The sequence below is a fragment of the Trichechus manatus genome, unplaced genomic scaffold (assembly GCF_000243295.1).
Source record: "Trichechus manatus latirostris isolate Lorelei unplaced genomic scaffold, TriManLat1.0 scaffold00021, whole genome shotgun sequence".
Taxonomy (NCBI): Eukaryota; Metazoa; Chordata; class Mammalia; order Sirenia; family Trichechidae; genus Trichechus; species Trichechus manatus.
In genome coordinates, this window is record NW_004443957.1 from 3,164,252 (window position 1) to 3,185,632 (window position 21,381).

Genomic DNA, 21,381 nt, shown 5'->3' on the forward strand with positions numbered 1-21,381 from the left:
GGTTGTCCTCCATTTTGAGATTCATGTAATTTTCCTATGTGTTGTAAATCCTATCTCTGGTTAATGAGGCAAGATTAGATTATGTTAAAGAGGATTAGGGTGGGATGTGACACCCTTACTCAGGTCACATCCCTGATCCAACTTAAAGGGAGTTTCCCCGGGGTGTGGCCTGCATCATCTTTTATCTTACAAGAGATAAAAGGAAAGGGCAGCAAGCAGAGAGTTGGGGACCTCATACCACCAAGAAAGCAACGCCGGGAACAGAGCCCATCCTTTGGACCCGAGGTTTCTGCACTGAGAAGCTCCTAGACCAAGGGAAGATCAGTGACTAGGACCTTCCTCCAGAGCCGACAGAGAGACAAAGCCTTCGCCTGGATCTGACGCCCTGAATTCGAACTTGTAGCCTACTAGACTATAAGAGAATAAACTTGTTTGTTGAAGCCATCCACTTGTGGTGTTTCTGTTATAGCAGCACTAGATAACTGAGACAACAGGTAAACACGTTCGGCTTACTTACCACTCACAGAATTCTCCATGAGGTAGTTGTTGTTGTTATGTGCCGTCAAGGTGGCTCCAACTCATAGTGACCCTATGGATAACAATGCGATGTTGCCCAGTCCTGCACCATCCTCACAGTTGTTGCTATGTTTGAGCCCATGGTTGTAGCCACTGTATCAATCCATCTCGTTGAAAGTCTTCCTCCTCTTTTTTGCTGACCCCCTGCTTTACAGGCATGATGTCTTCCAGGGACTGGTCCCTCCTGATAACATGTCCAAAGTAAGTGAAATGAAGTCTCGCCATCCTCACTTCTAAGGAGCATTCTGGCTGTACTTCTTCCAATACAGATTTGTTTGTTCTTCTCGCAGTCCATGGTATATTCAGTATTCTTCACCAACACCATAATTCAAATGCATCAATTCTTGAGTCTTCCTTATTCATTGTAGACACTACTACAGTGTACTACTATTACTCCCAGTTCATGGACAAAATAACTGAGCTGCTGTGTGCTGTGTGCTGATAAATGGTAATAAACAGTTTGGGGTGAGGAGTGGGCTCCAATTTGCAACATTTGCCATTTTCTGTGGTATAAATATTCCCAGCAAGGCCAATGTCAAGCTACCAATGTAACATCAACAGGCTTGCAAAGTTCCTGAAAATTTAGCAATTGGCTCTCACTAGCCAGTATGGCTCCAGCACCCCACAGAGAGGTCGAGTGGCTTGCTGCAGTTATTAGTCACATAACCAGGAAAGAGTGCAGCCGTGATTTGGACCCAGGTGGCCTGGCTTCAGAGCTCACATTCTCAACCACCATGTCATTGTGTTTTAGAAAGAATAGTCAAGAACAGAAAAGGGACAACACTACACCAAGGGCTGCTCCTGAGCAAGAGTAACAGGGTCAGGTATGGACAATGTTCAGCTGCTGTAACTTGGGACTTCAGTAAGAAAAGGGGGTAAAAAGAAGATTTCATAATATAATGAACTCTCAGAGGAAGAAAAATGGACAATTTGATAGCTCTTAAGTTTGGAGAGAGTCCCTGGATGGTGCAAATGGTTCACATGCTAGGCTACTAACTGAAAGGTTGGAGGTCGGAGTCCACCCAAAGGTGCCTCAGAAGAAAGGCCTGGCAATTTACTTCCAAAAAAAAAAAAAAACTGCCATTGAAAACCCTGTGGAGCACAGCTCTACTCGGACACACATGGGGTCACCATGAGTCAGAATCAACCCAACAACAAGTGGTTTGGTGAAGTTTGGAAATGTCTGCATCTTTCGTTTTGGGTTTTTTATAAAAACGTCCTGTTCCAGAAAGACCCTGAGATGGTGGGGCAGACAGCTAAGTTGCCTTTGTTTGGTGGAGTTGTCACAGACTCCTTTAATCTCTCAGAAGTGGGACACAACCACAAACAGCAGCATCCTCTAGACCCCGCCACACCAGGAATCCGGAGCCTCTTTCCTGGCAAGTCCTCACTCATTCCTGTCGGAGGTTTTAATAGAATACTTTCGGTAACATAAAAAGCATTGTTTCCCCAAACTAATTTATGAAATGCACATAGTCACCAAATTTTTACTTACTGTCTACTGTCTACTGTGTACAGAGGGTTCTGGCAGCTGTAGGCATCAGGAGGCCTGAGCTGGGAGTTGGAAGTGAGGAAGTGGGAAAGGGTGAGCAAGGAGGAAGAAGCCAGGGTGGACAGTGAGGGGACCGGTCAACTGAGGTAAGGATTGGAACTATTCCCTGAGGGCAGTGGGGAGCCACAGAGGGTTTGGGGACGGGATGTGACATAGTCTGGTTTGCATTTTGGACTGATTCATTATGATCACAGTGGGAAGAGGGGATTGAAAATCATGTGATTATTGTCCCCTCACCCCATCTTCTCTATTCCCCACTTCATTCGTTTTAAAATTAATTATAATTAGTGTAATCAATCGGTTTAATACAATTGTTTCCGATTACGAGTACAAATCTCCTCCTGATAATATGGGAAGTGCTCCAAAGCCACGTGCATTTCAACCTGAGCAATACAGTGTGCTGCAGTGGCACATCGGGCAGTCCGCGTGTCTCCTCCTCCCCTCTGCACAATAAGCAGCTCCCCGAAGCGGTTGAGGAGATCGAGTAGAGTCAGTGACCTGCTGAGCTTTGAAGCCCACGTGAGTTCAAAGGCTGCGAAACCTCGTCCAGCAACAAGGACCCAGACTGGCCCGTGGCCTCCGGGTGCCGGTGCTCCGGACTGCGTCCTGGGAGCCTGGAAGCCTCTTACCGCAGAGGACAGGGAAGGAACGTACTCATTACCTTCTCCGGGTACCTCAGCCTTCTTTCTGTATTTCCCCGGAGGTGGGCGGTTAGCCGAGGGGCGGAAGGACTGTTTGCGAGGAGGATGCCAGGAGGGAATGTAGGCGAGTGCGCCCTGCACCGTCGTCGGCGCGGGGGCAGCTGCTAGTAACGGTGTTGCCCTCCCGCCTTCCACTCCTGTGGTCCCGGCTGGGCTCTGAGAGTCGGGGCTGGCGTCAGGGTGGAGTGGAGTTCTGGCCAAACCCCAGGACACCCTCTGCGGGAGGTGGGCTGGGCCAAAGAGGACAGTCTAAAGGGGCTCAGCAGACAGGCAAAAAGGCATGGCCTTGAAAGCAGGGAAGTGAGAAGAGTAGGGGTGGGATCTGGTGCCAACACAGGGAAAGGTAGAGCCAAGATTCCGTTTACAGGGATTCTAGGAACCCGTTATAGGAGAGTGAGCCGTCAGGATTCCAGGCTGGATTAGGTACTGTTATGGATTGAATTGTGTTCCCCAAAAAATATGTACTAGTGAAGTCCTGCCCTTATACCTGTGGATGTGTTATGCTAATTAGGTCATATCCAAGTAGGGTGGGTTCTAAATTTAATGACTTCTGAGTTATGAAAAAAGGACAATGGCTCAAACACACATAAGGGGAAGAGGGACAGACACGCATCTACAAGGATGACCGGCGGCTACCGGAAGCTGACATAGACAAGGAAGGACCTCCCCCTAGAGCCACACCCTGAATTCAGACTTCTAACCTCCTGAACTTTGAGAAAATAAATTTCTGTTCTTTAAAGCCACCCACTTGTAGTACATTGTGTTAGGGCAGCAGTAGGGAACTCAGACAGATACTATGTGCTTTATAATACTAGTGTGATCACCACATTCCATTGTAATGCTGAACTTCTCACTTTCTGACCACAGAAAGAAGCACATTCTGTATCACAACTCAGTACATACATATGTATGTATGCAGACATATGTATGTTACTGAAACAGAGGTTTCAGAAAGCATCTTTACCCTTATAAGTGCAGGGTGACCTGATGTTTGTCTATTCTGTTCTATTTCATTTTTTAAATACTGGGCATGACACACTAATTTGCTTTCACATGCACCAATGGATCCTGGCTTGCAGTTTGAAAACCACTTAGTATAGTGTAAAATGTATAATTGTCATGTTTGACTGCCTTTGAATTCTCCAGAAAGAATCCCTTTCACACCAAAAGCACTAGTGGTCAACGTAAATTTTACTGGAGGTTTTGCCAGGGTGATGAAAAAGGGGGGCTTTAGGTCACCCACCATTTTATAAATCCCCTTGGACATGTCTACCCCACCAGCTGAAGGTGCTCCTCTCTCAGCCTCCCCCTGTGCAGTGCCTGGTCCCTTCCTGCCTCCCTCCTTCTCCCTTCCAGGAACAAAGGCATTCCTTTGCACGTTTCACACGGGGCAGCACTGTTGGTTTCTTTCAATCCAGTGCACTAATTCACTTACAAGTCCTGGAGCCCTAGCTTCAGAAAAGGCTCATCAAAGTATTCATCAATACAATTGTCCCTCTTACCACCTGCTAGGAAAATTAGATGTTCTCCCTGTCATTACACATATCTATTTCCCCTACTGAACTCTGAGCAACTTGAGAATAGGGACTTAGGGTACTTAATACGTGTTGAATCAATACATGAATTAAGCACACCTTGACCAAAGCAAGGAGCCCTGGTGGCACAGTGGTTACGAACTCGCCTGGCTGCTAACCAAAAGGTCGGCAGTTCGAATCCACCAGCCACTCCTTGGAAACCCTATGGGGTAGTTCTACTCTGTCCTATAAGGTCGCTATGAGTCGGAATCAACTTGATGACAGTGGGTTGACCAAAGTAAACAATGCCACTAAGACACACTCAAGAGAAAAGGATGTTTATGCTAATGAATATGACATATATAATTTGACAACAACACCAACAGTAACCAAAAACCGAGTATATGGTCACATATGTACATGAATAGTCATATGTGTACAGGTAGATACACACCGATACACAGTTGAGTACATATCTATGCACAAATAAAAATATCTAAACGTACGTGTACATACAGATATGTGTGTGCATATGTATATAATCATAGAGGACACAGTTAAAGATACTTCTCAAACATAACCAAATACCTTGCAAGAATGGTTTTCTGGGTTTGAAGGCTTAGGACCTTAGTCTCATGGGACAACTCAGTCAATTGGAATCACAAAGTTTATGGTCAGCATCCTAGAGAAGTGAGTAGCATCTGGGATCTTAAAAGCTTGTGAGCAGCCATCTAAGATACAACTATTGGTCTCTACTCATTAGGAGCAAAAGAGAAAGAAGGAAACCAAAGTACTGGAAAAGAAACTAGTCTATAGAGCTAATAGCCTACATGAGTCATGGCCCCATCTACCCTGAGACCAGAAGAACTAGATGGTGCCCAGCTACAACTACCAATCAGGGCCACAATAGATTGATCCTGACAAAACAGGAGAAAAATGCAGATCAGAACTCAAATTCTTAAAAAGTCCAGACTTACTGGACCAGTTGAGAATGGAGGACTCTGTGAGACTATTGCCCTGAGATACTCTTTAAACCTTGAACTGAAACGATCCCCTGAGGTCACCTTTTAGTGAAATAACAGACTGGCACACAAAATAAAAGATATTATCGTGAGTATGGTCCTCCATTAAAAAACCATCTGTATGAGACCAAAAGTCTGTTACTCTAAAGCAAAGATAAGAAGATAAGGGGACAGGGAAACTAGAGTACTGGAAATGGAACAAACAGAACACAATTAAAGAGAATATTGACACATTGTGAAAAATGCAATTCATGTCGCTGATCAATTTTTGTAGAAATTGTCAGATAGGAGCATAATTTGCTGTGTAAATCTCACCAAAAACACAATAAAATATTATTTTAAAAAATAAATGAATTAACTAGTTAGTCAGTGAATGGGTGGTATTATTCCTATTTTATAAGTTAAGAAACTAGGGCTCACAGAAATTAAGTGACTAGGGTCCCTCTTCTGGGGAGCTGAGAGCCAGCCCTCAAATGCACAGTCCATGTAGGCGGGATTCATTTGAATCAGGTTTGCAAATCGATTCTTCCACAGCTCCCTGAAATGCCATAGAAATGGACCATAGAAGGGGAAATGGCAAGCATGGATCTTACCATCCCTAGGGCACATGTTATGTTTTGTGATTTATATGTTTACTATCTCAGACTAAACCAAAGCAAAAAGGCCTTGAGAAAGGGTTAGCAAATGTTTTAATCGCCTCCAATTCACCCCATTGGTGAAGAAGGAATTCCCACCCCAGAGTTATGGGGATGGCCAAACCCATAACACCCAACAACCCCCAACACTGGATAGTTGAGATGGACAGCAGTTTATTAGTCACACACACTCACAGCTTGGGGAGGAGGACACCACACACCATGCAGGGTCACTCACACAGGGCTGCACTTGGTAGCAGAGTGAACAACCAGGACTATGGGAGGCAGGCTTTATAGAATCAAGAGGGTGGGGTGCCCTCTAGTTCCTGTGGGAGAATGTGATTGGCTTGTTGGAGTGATTCTGTGGGCTGGCAGGGAATTTAAACCCACTGTTCAGGGATGAGCAGGCACTGTGTCTGGTCCCTTGATAAGGAGGGTTGCTTGGCTAAGGAACTTTTTTCGTGGGAGCTGAGTGGGGATGGGAACTTGGGGTTAGGCCATTTGAGGCCCTCCTGGTTTCATCAGATGTCAAGGCAGTACATAATATTTAGTCTTAATTTTAGGCCTTATGCCACAGCAAAAGGCCCCGCATTTCTAGTTCCACTTGATTGTTAAGGTCACTGGTGACATCTCATCTGTAAGATAATTTTTTTTGTTCAATTTAATGAATGGTTTTGGTTACTACAGCAACAAGTATGTTGGTCCTTTTCAAATGAGAATGCTGTAGTCACACACACTCACATATACCTGAGCGAGAATGAGACAGTGGGAAGCTAGTAAGGCGGCATTTATAGCTGAGTTACACGGAGATATTCTCCAAGACTTACATCAATTACATGGGAATTTTATAAAATCAAAAGCTATTCTATTCTTACAGTAATAATATTTCCAAGAATGTATTCAAAGTTGTTGGCTTAGGCCAACATACAGAATTCATTTTCACTTTGTGTGATGCTGTTATAGATTGAACTGTGTCCCCAAAAAATATGTTATAAATCCTAACCTCTATGCCTGTGGCTATAATCCCATTTGGAATGGTGTATTTTAAGTCAATCTCTTTTGAGATATAAAAGAGATTAACAAGCAAGCAGAGCAGAGGTGGGGTAAGACAGATGCTAAGACACACGGAGATCTCCAAGGAACCAGGGAACAAGCTGAAGAGACAGACAAGGACCTTCCTCCAGAGCCATGCGCGAGAGAGAGACTTCCACTAGAGCCAGCACCCTGCATTTGGACTTCAGCCTCCTAAACTGTGCAAAAATAAATTTCTATTTGTTAAAGCCATCCACTTTTGGTATTTATGTTATAGCAGCACTAGATAACTAAGGCAGATGTTAAGTGGCATAGTAGACTGATGAGTTAAACTTACGAGTTGAAATTCTACATAGAAAACTTCCAATTCCTCGATAGATCTCACAGCAACATAAAGCGTATTTTGCGATGAGAGAGATAATTCAGAAAAATTATTTATTTTACATGAGCCATTTTGTCTTCTGTCTTCTCTCAAAGTATTTTCATATTCCATTAATCATCTCTTAGACGATGGTTGTGAATTAGCCCCTGACTCATGGTAACCTTGTGCACAATGGAAAGAAATGCTGCCCAATCCTGCATCATCCCCATGATTGGGGGGCAGGTAGGACCATAATGATCCGTGGGATTTTCATTAGCTGATTTTTCAGAAGTAGATCACCAGGCCTTTTTTCCTAGTCTGTTTTAGTCTGGAAGCTCTGCTGAAACCTGTTCAGCATCACAGCAACACACAAGCCTCCACTGACAGATGGGTGGTGGCTGCGCTTAAGGTGCATTGGCCAGGAATCGAACTTAGGGTCTCCATCATGGAAGGCAAGAATTCTACCACTGAACCACCAATGCCTCCTCGGATGATTACCAAACCTGTTGCCATCAAGTCAGTTCCAACTCATAGCGACTCTGTAGGACAGAGTAGAACTGCCTCATAGGGTTTCTAAGGAGCACCTGGTGGATTCAAACTGCTGACCTTTTGGTTAGCAGCTATAGCTCTTAACCACTATGACACTCAGATGATTAGAGTGACAGAAAAGAGCCTAAACTTAAGAGTTGGATAAAACATTAATGTAACTATTGAACTGCCCTACGTTCCTCCTAAGCCTCAGAATTGTTCCTATGACCCTTTATTCACCATGGTAGTTAACACTGTAAAAACTCACCGCAATTAAAGATATCCGCTGGACCTGGTAATTCCACTTCTAGGTATAAACCAGAAAGAAACTCCCACTCATGTGCGTGTGGAGATGGACATGCAAGTAAGTACTGCAAGATCATGATAGAGAAAAACTGAAACACCTTAAAGAGGTCCAGCAGTTAGAACTCAGACTCTGACATGACAATCAGCCCGGGTTTGAGTCCTGGTTCAACTAGCTATGTGACCCTCAGTGAGTTACTTAGTTTCTCTGTGTCTTGGTTTCCTCATCTATAAAGTAGAGATGGTAGTTATACACCTGTGATGAGGATAAGTGAATAAGAATTTGTGAAGCACTTAGAACTGTGCCTATCAGATAATAAATATATATATGTTTTATAAATAAATGAATGTTTATTGGTGGGGAAATGCACATTCATCTAATAGAGCAGCCTAATACTGAACAGGAGCTAAAATGAATGAATTTGATCTACATTTATCAGATAAGATAGGTATTGCAAATATAATGTAGGGTAAAAAGAGCAAGTTGTAGAACAATAAATAAAGTACACGATTTAAGTAAGTTTAAAAAAACAAAATAATACCACTTATATTTCTGTATGGACATACACACACGTGTGTGTGTGTGGGAGGGGGTGTGGGTGTTTGCAGGTGATTCAAAGTCTGAATGGCTCAGCAGTTATGTGTTTTACTTTCCATTTGCACGCCACTCCCCATCCCCAAAACCTCTGGCTTAGGATGTCAGGCATTGTGCTGGTCTTTTTCACTGTTAGATCCCAGCTCCTGCCTCACTGTCTGAACCCCAACAAGCCAAAACCAAACCCAAACCCACTGATGTCGAGTCGATTCCGACTCATAGCAACCCTATAGCAAGTACTTAATAATGATTTGTTGAGTTAAATGTAAAAACAAGATATTAAAGTGAGACATATAAACAATTTGTATGTCAAGACATTTATAAACTCATAATATAATGATATAGAAAAAATATGGTAATATATATTACCATGTGGAAAAAAAAAGCTATGAGTTAGCTATTTGTGAAGAGCAATAGCGAAGGAGAAGGGACAGAGAGAAAAATCCAAAACAAGAAAGGGTATCTGAGCATAATGGTTTTTACACCCCTCCAGGGAAATGGAATGAAGTTTTGAGTACTGAAGCCCCAAGATAATGGAGGTGCAATTAAGTCACTACTAGCCAAAAGTTAGCAGTTTGAATCCACCAGCCACTCCTTGGAAACCCTGTGGGGTGGTTCTACTCTGTCCTGTAAGGTCACCATGAGTTGGAATTGATTCAGCAGCAGGTTTGGTTTTGGTTTGGTTCTTCTGGGTCCCCTTGAGGGCCTCCAGCACACTGAGCCCTCTACTTCCTCCTACTCAAACAATTTGCAAAATGTGTAGGTGTGAAGAATGATGAAGAGAAATTCATCATCTTCTGTATGCATAATATAGTTAAAAGGAATATTAGGAGCAGACCTGTTAGTAAACTTTCGGGTGAGCAAAAGTGGAAAGGTCTGGAATCCTCATTAAAAAGGATCCAGTATGTACTCAGGTGAATTTCCATTATTTAAAACAAACCTGGTGTGAAGATTTGCTTCTCAGAGGTTATCACAGGATAGCATATTTGTTTTAAAATACTCCTTGCTATTCTTCTCTGTAAAGGCAGTATTCACTTCAATGAATTTAGTCAGAAAAGGCCTGTCACTAAATTAAAGGTCAAATTGCAGCAAATTTTCTGGTAGCATTTTTTGATGGCTGAAGTAGTTTTGTTTTGTTTGCTTTTTACAGAATTAATTGCATCAAGATTTTAACACTCAAAGTAGAGACTTAGTCATTGTCTTAGTCATCCAGTGCTGCCAGAACAGAAATACCACAAGTAGATGGCTTTAACAAAGAGAAGTTTATTCTCTCACAGTCCAGTAGGCTACAAGTCTGAATTCAGAGCGCTGGCACCAGGGAAAGGCTCTCTCTCTGTCGACTCTGAAGGAAGGTCCTTGTGATGCATCAGTCTTCCCTTGGTCTGGGAGCATCTCAGCACAGGAACCTCAGGTCTAAAGGATGCGCTCTGCTCCCGGCACTGCTTTCTTGGTGGTATGAGGTCCCCCATGTCTCTCTGCTTGCTTCTCTCTTTTGTATCTCAAAAGAGATTGGCTTAAGACACTATCTAATCTTGTAGACCTTATCAGTATAACTGCTGCTAATCTATCTCATTACATCATAGTGATAGGATTTACAACACATAGGGAAATCTCATCAGATGACAAAATGGTAGACCATCATACAATACTGGGAATCATGACCTAGTCAAGTTGACAGATGTTTTGGGGGGACACAATTTAGTCCATGAGTTAGACACATATCAGCAGGTACAGTGGCAGGAACTAATGGTCACACCCCTTTCACAAGATTAGCAAATTGAGCCCTCCCAGCAGGAGAACTGCTTTAACTTCTCCAACCAATAAAAACACACACACACAAAAAAAAACAGTGGCCATCAAGTTAACTCTGATCCCATGTGTGTCAGAGTAGAACTGTGTTCCATAGGTTTTTCAATGGCTGATTTTTTGGAAGTAGATCACCAGGTCTTTTTTCCAAGGCATCTCTAAGTGGACTCGAACATCCAACCTTTCCGTTAGCAACCGGGTTCGTTAACTGCATCACCCAGGGACTCTTGTTAACTCCTCAAACCTGGTTAAATCATCCCAAGCAGCGGCACCCTTTACGTTTAAGAAGGAATGCTGGCTGTAAAGTAAGACAGCTCTGGGTTCAAATCTTGATTCTTTTATTTACTAACCATGTGACTCTGGGTAAGACATTTAACCTCTTGGAACCTCAACTTCCTCATCTATGAAAATTGAAATACTAATGCTTGTATGGTTATAAGGATTTGTGGTATAACACATGTGCCTACACTCTTAAAGAATCTAAGAAAGTTTGCTAAGAAAAAATCGACCTATGGGGCATCTTTTTTTTTTTTTTGTCACTTCTGTGTGTGTGTGTGTACGCGTGCATGCGCGCTTTGGGTGAAAGTTTACAACTCAAGTTAGTTTCTCATATAAAACTTTATACACACATTGTTATGTGACCCTAGTTGCTATCCCTATAATGTGACAGCACACGCCCCCCTTCCACCGCAGATTTCCCTATGGGGCATCTTATTTCTCCCCTATCCACGTTGTACCTCCCCCATCGATAAGACACTGTTTTTGTTTTTGTTTTTTGTGCTTTAAGTTTACAATTCAAGTTAGTCTCTCATACAAAAATTTATACATACATTGTTATGTGACCCTTGTTGCTCTCCCTATACTGTGACAGCACACTCCTCCTTTCCACCCTGGATTTCCGGTGTCCATTCAACTCGTTCCTGACCCTCTCTGCCTTCTCATCTCACCTCCGTACAGGAGCTGCCCATTTAGTCTCATGTATCCTCTTGAGCTAAGAACCACACTCTTCACGAGTATCATTTTATGTCTCATAGTCCAGTCTAATCTTTGTCTGAAGAGTTAGCCTCAGGAATGGTTTTAGTTTTAGGCTAACAGAGAGTCGGGGGCCATGTCTTCTGAGGTACCGCCAGTCTCACTCAAACTATTAAGTCTGGTCTTTTTACTAGAATTTGAGTTCTGCACTCCACTTTTTTCCTGCTTCATCAGGGACTCTGTTGTGTCCCCTGTCAGGGTGGTCATTGGTGGTAGCTGGGCACCATCTAGTTATTCTGGTCTCAGGATGATGAAGTCTCTGGTTTATGTGGCCGTTTCTGTCCCTTGGGCTAATACTTTCCTTGTGTCTTTGGTGTTCTTCATTCTCCTTTATGCTAGGTGGGTTGGGACCAATTGATGCATCTTAGATGGCCGCTCACTAGCTTTTAAGACCCCAGACACCACTTACCAAAGTGGGATGCAGAACATTTTCTTAATAAACTTGTTATGCCAATTGACCTAAATGTCCCCTGAAAGCATGGTCCCCAGACCCCCACCCTTGCTACTCTGTCCCTGTAAATGTTTGGTTGTATTCAGGAAACTTCTTAGCTTTTGTTTAGTCCAATTGAATAAGATACTCACTGTCTTGAACATAGTATAGCAGGCAGGCTCATGGTAGTCCTCTGAGCTTCGGTTTAACCAAAATAATACCCACTCATAGGACTGTTAAGATTAAATAAGACAGTACCTGTAAATTTCTTCTTGGACTCCATACATAGACCCTCTTCCTAGGGATGACCTCCTGCTTCAAAAAAGGCCTCTGTATCAGAAGCCAAATTCTTAAGATACAGTGTACTAATTCATGTTAGGAGCAACTTTACTTGAGTTGGATAATGGATGTACCTAGCATTTTAAAATTTTTAAAGCTACACTTCAGTAATTGGAAGAGAAAAGCTGGGTGCGAACTGACAGAACTGGTGAAATTTCAGATCCCGAAGGGGACTTGAGAGATAATTTCACCGAGCCCTCTTATTTACTGATGAAGAAACTGAGGCCCAGAGAAGCCAAGTGACTTCACAAATCGGAAGTATAGAGATGAACTGCATCTTTTTGTCTTTAACCCATTGATGGAGAGTCAGGAAGCATGTCTCTCCATTAACTATTCCCAAGTTGCTCTCCTGGACTAAGGTGAGGTATGGAGAAGCCTGAGAAAACTCCCTCTGACTGGGGAGAGTCATCGACTGCTAAGAAGGAATGCAGGGCCTTTGATACTTGATGTTGTTGTTGTTGTTTTTAGCTGCTGTCAGGTCAGCCCCCGACTCATGACAACCCCCTGCACCATCTTCGTGATTGGTTAGGGATCAGACCATTGTGATCCATAGGGTGTTCACTGGCTAATTTTTGGAAGTAGATCACCAGGACTTTCTTCCCAGTCCATCTTAGTCTGGAAGCTCCCCTGAAATCTGCTCAGCATCATGACAACACGCAAGCCTCCACTGACAGATGGGTGGTGGCTGCACGTGGGGTGCACTGACCGGGAATCAGACCTGGGTCTCCTGCATGGAAGGCGAGAGTTCTGCCACCAAACCACCAGTACCCTCTTGATACTTGATAAAATTTTTCTAATCCTTATGATTTAGGCTGAGTTAGAAAGCAGCATTTTATTCAAGCCAGCAAAAATCGAAGTTGGACTGTGGTAATTTAAGATAACTAAGCATTAATAAGAAAGAGATTAAATTTTACATAGATTTTAAAAATGGATTCTTTAGGACAACCTATTTCATTATTTTAAAGTCTTTTTTTTTTATTTACTTTATCATCAGTTACAGTATGGAAAGCCCTTTTCATCCATATCACAAAGCCAATTACTTCAGCATATTTAACGTTGCTCAACTTCCCAATATGTTTTGCTTCCTAGTACCATGGTTGCCCTCTTTTTGCCTACTGTCTGACTAACTCCTGTTCATTCTAATTACCCTCTATGCTTTCAACAAAATTCACCTTACTTCATTTTATATCTAGCCACTGGTTATCTTGATCTTCATTGTCATCTACATCCATTGTTAGAATTGCTCTAAGTTTTGCTAGGGCTCTGTGTCAGTTTTACTTTAGTCAGCTGCTAGGGCACAACTCCAGGAAAGGAGCATTCATCCCACCTACCACTGAAACTAAGGAGTCCTGGTGGTTCAGTGATTAAGCATTCGGCTGCTAGTGGAAAGGTCAGTGGTTCAAACCCACCAGCCACTCTGAGGGAGAATGATGTGGCAGTTTGCTTCCATAAAGATTAAACCAAACCCATTGCCATCAAGTCGTTTCCGACTCATAGTGACCCTATAGGGCAGGATCCAACTGCCCCATATGGTTTCCAAGGAGTAGCTGGTGAATTTGAACTGCCAACTTTTTGCTTAGCAGCCAAACTCCTAACCAGTATGCCACCAGGTCTCCCTGTAAAGATTACAGCCTTGGAAACTCTATGAGGCAGTTCTACTGTGTCCTGTAGAGTCACTGTGAGTTGGAATCAACTCAACAATAGGTTTGGTTTTTTGACCACTGACCTGAGCTATGTGGAGAGGGCTGCATGACCGCCAGTCATACACATTAAGGCACGCGGGCAGGAGTTTCTAATATGAGCCATATACCAGGAGGCCCAAGAGCTGTTTCTCCGAATACAGATAACTCTATGTAGCCTGCTGGAGAGCTAGCGATAGCAGTGATCTAGTTACTTAGCAATAGATATGGATTCTTTTGAGCAACACTGGGAGGCCAGCTATTAACATTTTTGCTTTAAATTATAATTTTTTTTTAAGAAATTAAATGGTAATGCTTGCAAACCTTCCAGTTATTCATTTCCGTTGGAAGCTGAGTTGTGCCGACCATGACGCTGTGAAGTCATGAAGCGGTGAAGGTGGAACTGTCCACATGGTGGCGATATAGCCTAAGTTTAAGCAATTCAAGCGACAACAGCCTTTTCCCGGTGCTGAGTCAGCTTGCTTGTTCTTTGTGCGCTTCCCTAACTAGAATCTAAGCTCCATGAAGACCAGAACCAAGTTTATTTTGTTCTCAATTGTACCTTTAGTGATGCCAGGCATATACAGACACATAATAAATATTTGTTGAAAGGAAAAGAGAGAGGGATGGAGGGAGGGAAGGAGGAAGGATGAATGACTACCACCAAAGTCTGGCAAATTTTTATGACAGGTGAGCTTTCTTCCATGGTGCTATCTGTACCCCAATTTTTTACCCTTCCAGTGCTCTCAGTCATTTCTAGCACCCACCTCCTGTTAGCCTTCCTCCCTGTCCTCCTCTACTCCATATTCCTCAAACTCACTCAAAACTCTGTCCACGGAAATGTTCTCAGCTCTTAACTATCTCTGCAAAGACTAAGGAGCCAACAAGCTAATGAACAAATTAGTCTATGATAAAGGCAGAAAGCCGAGGGACTTCTTACTTATAATGACATCTCAGGGAATTTTGCAGAAAAAATGGACACTTCTCATTTGTTGTCAAAGCCCTTAGTGACTCTGACTCTGCTGACTAGGCTGGCTGAGAGATACTTTTCAGCATCTCTGCCCACTGTAACACACAGGGCACTTCTGTGGGGTAGACTCCTCCAGAAGTGAGACCCACTGCGCATGATATTTGATAGGGCTGATATTGTAAGTGGTTTTCAGCATTTCCTTTCAGCTGAAGCAGGGAGAAAGATGAGATGGAGGAAGTAACAGAGTAATATAGTTCACTGGATGAAAAAAGGCAAAAACTCTCAGCAGAATGAGTTTGAATTCTGGCCCTAAGGGCAACTTTGCAAAGAACGCTTTGCTTTCAAATTTCCTTGTAGGAAGGTCTTGGAAGCTCCATAGACACATCCAAACTCCCTGAGGGACCGAATTTCTGGGCTGTGGGGACCATGGTCTCAGGGAACATCTAGCTCAACTGGCATAACATAGTTTATAAAGAAATGTTCTACATTCTACTTTGGTGACTAGCGTCTGGGGTCTTAAAAGCCTGTGAGCAGCCATCTAAGATACTCCATTGGTCTCACCGCTTTGGGAGCAAGGGAGAATGAAGAGAACAGGATACAAGGAAAAGATTAGTTCAAAGGACTAATGGACCACAGTTACCACGGCCTCCACCGGACTGAGTCCAGTACAGCTAGATGGTGCCTGGCTACCACCACTGACTGCCCTGACCGGGATCAAAATAGAGGGTCCTGGACAGAGTCGGAGAAGGATGTAGAACAAAATTCTAACTCACAAAAAAAGACCAGATTTACTGGCCTGACAGAGACTGGAGAAACTCCAAAAGTAGGGCCCCCCAGACACCCTTTTAGCTCAGTGGTGAAGTCACTCCCGAGGTTCACTGTTCAGCCGGGGATTGGACAGCCCCATAAAACAAAATGGGACTAATGAGGCACAGCAGTCCAGGGACAAGGATTAGAAGGCAGGAGGGGACAGGAAAGCTGGTGATAGGGAACCCAAGGTTAAGAAAGGACAATGTTGACATGTCATGGAGTTTTTAACCATTGTCATAGGGCAATATTCGTCCTGTTTAATAAGAAACTATTTTGTTCTATAAACCTTCATCTATAGTACAAAAAAAAATTATCTATGTGAGATCAAATTGACAACAGCAACTCAAAAGGTTTGATAGGAAGCCTAGGGGACAGTGAATTGAAGACAATGGTGATGGAATAATTTGGAAAAGGATAGTGAGAATAGCAGCACAACTGGAAGAATGTAATCAAGGTCACTGAATTGTACATGTAGATATTTTTGAAATGGTGTATCTTTGGCTATGTATATTTTCACAAAAAAAAAAAGGTCCTCCAAGGTCAAGAAGGGAGAGTGTTGACATGTCGTGGGGTTGTTAACCAATGTTATAAAACAATATGTGTACCGACTGTTTAATGAGAAACTATTTGTTCTGTAAACCTTCACCTAAAGTACAATAAAAAAAAAATATGTGTACTAACTGTTTAATGAGAAGCTAGTTTGTTCTGTAAACCTTCCTCTAAAGTACAATTTAAAAAAAAAAAAATTCTTTGTAGGGAAAATTATCCCTTGTGTTAGGCAGCACCTGGACAACTGGGGTCTGAGATGTAAAGCGAAGAACTACTGAATAGAAGCGTGTCCAAGACTTTCGTTGTTTGTTTTTTGTTTGCTTTAAAGCAACTATTAGAATTCATTTCTTTTCCTTAATCTTTGTGATCTATTTCCCAGGGATTAAGGTAACATATACCTCTTTTTAATCTGTGTATCTTCATATTCATGTTTAGGGAAGAGAAAGAAATTTGTTTTCTCATTTAATATTCAAAGTGATGTATGTCCTAAAAGTCTCATTTCACATGTTAAAAATCTTAGGCCTAAAGAGGTTAAGTACTTTCCTTGCTCAAGGTCACATAGCTGTGATGGTTAAGATTGTGTGTCAACTTGGCTGGGCCGTGATGCTCAGTGTTTATATGTGATCACTCCCGTGATGGAATCTACTATGAGTAGCCAATCAGTTGAAAGGGAGTTTCCTTGGGGATGTTGCTTGCATCCGAATATAAGCAGACATTTTAGCTTTTTTGCTCACTCTGGATCCTGCGGCTGCCTCCTGTTTGTCTGACTTCCGGTTCCTGGGACTTGAGCTATCAGCTTATCTGCTGATCTTGGGATTTGACGATCTTCACAGCCTGTGAGCGGGAGCCCTGCTCTCCAACCTGCTGATCTTTGGGTTTGCCAGCTCCTGCAGCTACGTGAATCAGGAGAAGCCTTGTGATCTTGCCTACCAATCTTGGGATTCATGTATCTTCACAGCCTGTGAGCAAGAGCCCTGCTCTCCAACCTGCCAATTTTGGGTTTGCTAGCCCCTGCGTCTACGTGAATCAAGAGAGGCCTCTATCCTGATTCACAGACTTGGGAGTTTCCAGCCTCTACAACTGTGTTAGCCATTTCCTTGATATAAGTCTCTCTCTCTCTCTCTCTCTCTCTCTATATATATATGTATTTATACACTTTACTGGTTTTGCTTCTCTAGAAAACCCAGCCTAAGACACATAGCAAATAAATGCAAATCTGGGTTTTGAACTCAGATTTGTCTGATAGACAAATTTGTCTGATAGACAATATTCTAATTCTGTTTTTTCTCTTACAAAGTTGTCTGAATTTTAGATTTTATGACATTAAATTCTGCCAAAATTGCCTGAAGATGGCATGTTCTTTCACTTTACCATTCTAAACTTCTAAAATTTTTTATCTTTGGGCATCTCTAGTCCTAGCTTTGATAATAAGAATTTTTTTAATCATTTCTAATAGTTTTTAAAAATGTCTACAGTCTTCAATAGCAAGGACCCCCAAAGTCTATCAGAACTGGACTTTACTTAAAATTTGTTGCTGTTGTTAGTTGCTGTCAAGTTGGCTTCAACTCTTGGTGATCCCATGTACAACAGAACAAAATCCTGCCCAGTCCTGCGCATTCCCACAATCACTGGTATGTTCAAGTTCATTGTTGCAGTCACTATGTATTTTGAGTGCCTTAAAACCTAGGGGACTCATCTTCCAGCACTATATCAGACAGTTTTCTGTTATGATCCATAGGATTTTCACTGGCTAATTTTGGGGAGTAGATCACCAGGTCTTTCTTCCTAGTCTGTCTTAGCCTGGAAGCTCTGCTGAAACTTGTCCACCATGGATGAGCCTGTTGGCATGTGAAATACTAGTGGCATAGGTTCCAGCATCACAGCAACATGCAAGCCACCACAGTGTAACAAACTGACAGAAGAGTGGTGATTACTTAAAATGTATATATACAAATAAGAACTGTGTGCATTGAGCAGAATATGTGCTGAAACTGAGGTGAAAAATTAAAAGGAATAATTCTGTTTTAGGAGGAACACAGGAGTTCATCTTTTAAAGGTAAAATGACTCAGTGTGAAAATATACCACAACTAACCTATTTTATAATTGCTTAAATATTTTTTTATTTTGGAGGACCAATAGAGATCCTTCTTTTCACAAAAAGGTACACGATGACTTTTCCCAAAGTAAAACCTAAGTTGAAATCTCCTATTTTGAGCATGCTCCTGTAGCTAAACTAATCTTTACCAATACTTAGTCACCATCCAAAATCTCCAACTGCCTTTTTCTTGGGGAAAAAAAAAAAAGGCAAAAAGATGCAAGCTTTTTACTGCAACCTACTGTTAGATGCAAGAGATGCAAGAGAGGACTGATTTGCACAGTAACCTGAGGTATGGATTCCAGAAAAAACAAACCCATTGTGTCCAGTGGATTTTGACTCATATAGACCCTATAGGACAAAGTAGAACTATCCCATAGGGTTTCCAACGCTGTCATATTTATAGAAGCACTGCCACATCTTTCTCCCATGGAGCAACTGGTAGGTTCAAACCACTGACCTTTGAGTTAGCAGCCAAGCACTTAACCACTGTGCCACCAGGGCTCCATGAGATATGGACAGGGTGAACATGTATCCTGTTTGCAGACAGTCTCAGTACACATATGCCTGCTGTCCTGACATTTGTCCAGTTTAGCATTTGTCCTAACCCCTTTTTCTTTCAACTATTAAACCACCACCCCTTTTTCTTTCAACTGTTAAACCACCACCCACCTGTCAGTTTGTTGTTCTGTGGTAGCTTGTTTGTTGCTGTGATGCTGGAAGCTATGACACCAGTATTTCAAATACCAGCAGGGTAACCCATGGTGAATAGGTTTCAGCGGAGCTTCCAGACTAAGACAGACTAGGAAAAAAGGCCTAGAAAACTACTTCCGAAAAGTAGCCAATGAAAACTCCCTGGATCACAACAGAATATTGTCCTATATAGTGCTGGAAGATGAGTCCCCTAGGTTGTAAGGCACTCAAAATACACAGTGGCTGCAACAATGGACTTGAGCATACCAACAATCATCAAGACAATGAAAGATCAGGCAACATTTTGTTCTGTTGTACATGGGGCCGCCATCAGTCAGAGTCAACTCAATGGCAACTAACAATTATCAACAAACAAAGTAAAATTTATTATTTTAGTGACCAGGCTAGATAGTTTTCTTGAGGAAGAAATTGGAAGATTGAGAGCTGCAAAACCAAAACCCGTTGCCACTGAGTCAATTCCAACTCATAGTGACCCTATAGGACACAGTAGAACTGCCCCATAGGGTTTCCAAGGAGCAGCTGGTGGATTCAAACTGCTGACCTTTTGGTTAGCAGCGAAGCTCTCATCTACTGTGCCACCAGGGCTCCAATCTACTCGTAGACACCTTGAAAGAAAGGCCTGATGATCTGCTTCTGAAAGGTCACAGCCATGGAAAACTCTGCGGAGCAAAGTTCTACTCTGAAACGCATAGGGTCACCACGAGTCAGAATCAACTCAACGACAACTGGTTTGGGTTTTGTTTTAAGTTTTCCCAAGTATTTAGTAATCAAAACCCAAAAATGTCAGTACAATTTACATTTTCTCACTGATATCACAATGCCTATGAATGAGCTATATTTGAAGCCCCAAGTTTATTTGTGACTTAATTGGACAGGTATGAGAATGTATGCTCAAACTGAAACTTTCCATAATGCAAATCAATAATAAAGAGTTATGCACTTTTCTAATATCAGTATGAAGAATATTTTAATTGTAATTTATAGTGTTATATAAATTGACTGCAAAAAACTACAAATAAATTTGAAGAACTCTTTTTAGATACTGATAAATTTAGAGTTGCCTTTCAATTATACAATACTTTTTTGAGTTTGATGTTAATAATACGTAGTTGTTAAAAAAACGTTGGTGAATTTAGTTAATTTGGACTATGGTGCTTAGTTTTGAAACTGATATGCTTTTTCTTTAAAGACAAATAAATCAATTCTTCTAAAAAAAGATTATCAAAGGCAATTTTGATTTTGTTTCCTGGTGATAGAATTGGGCCCTCTACTGGAGAAGAGAGAACCAGTAAGAAGTGACCCTCACTTAGGGAGATGAGCAGGCCCTTGGAAGTGGCATGAAGTGGGTAGGAGCCTAAGGCAAGAGATAGCCAGTAGGGAGACTTTACTGGTAGACTCTAGGAGCAATTTAATCTGATATCTAGTTAAGTTTTTCTTTATGCATTGTATTTTCTTAGTTTAAATCCTTAATAAAGTTTGCCAAGCATGATAGTTATATCTTAGCTGTGATTTGGAAGATACCTGGTGATCTGCTCCCATATAAATTTCAGCCTAAAAAAACCTATGAGGTTGCTCTGAGTTGGAAATCGACCCAACAGCACCTAACAACAACATGTCCATGTTTGGGGTCAAAGCCAGATGGAGCAGGTACTGCAGCCTGGAGAAGTGCTTATGGCCTGAGGTGTGATGGGGAACACTAAAGCAGCAGTCTGGAACAGGAAGTGACAAGTGACAGGAATGATGAACTTGTGGGAAAGGCGAAATTCTGGGGCCACTCATAAACAATTTCTGGAGTTATTACAGGTCAAGGGCACAGATTGCATTCGTGAGGATTAAAAGGAAAGTGCTCCTCCCCTTTTCATCTCTGGGAGAGTAGAGAATTTGGGAAAATTCAGAACATATCCAAGAAGAAACATCTAGGAGGCTGTGGTTCAATCTGGAGAAGAAGACTGGGGTAATCAAAAGGGGACTCTAACATTAAATTTTGTTTATCTTTGTATTACTTGTACTTATTATGATAGGTATGCATTGGTTTTATAATTAAACATAGGATTTGGGGAAAGGGAATAACTATAAAAATTTCATCAAAAATAATAAGTTTGTCACCCTGAGGGACTGAATTGCTGGGCGGAGGGCT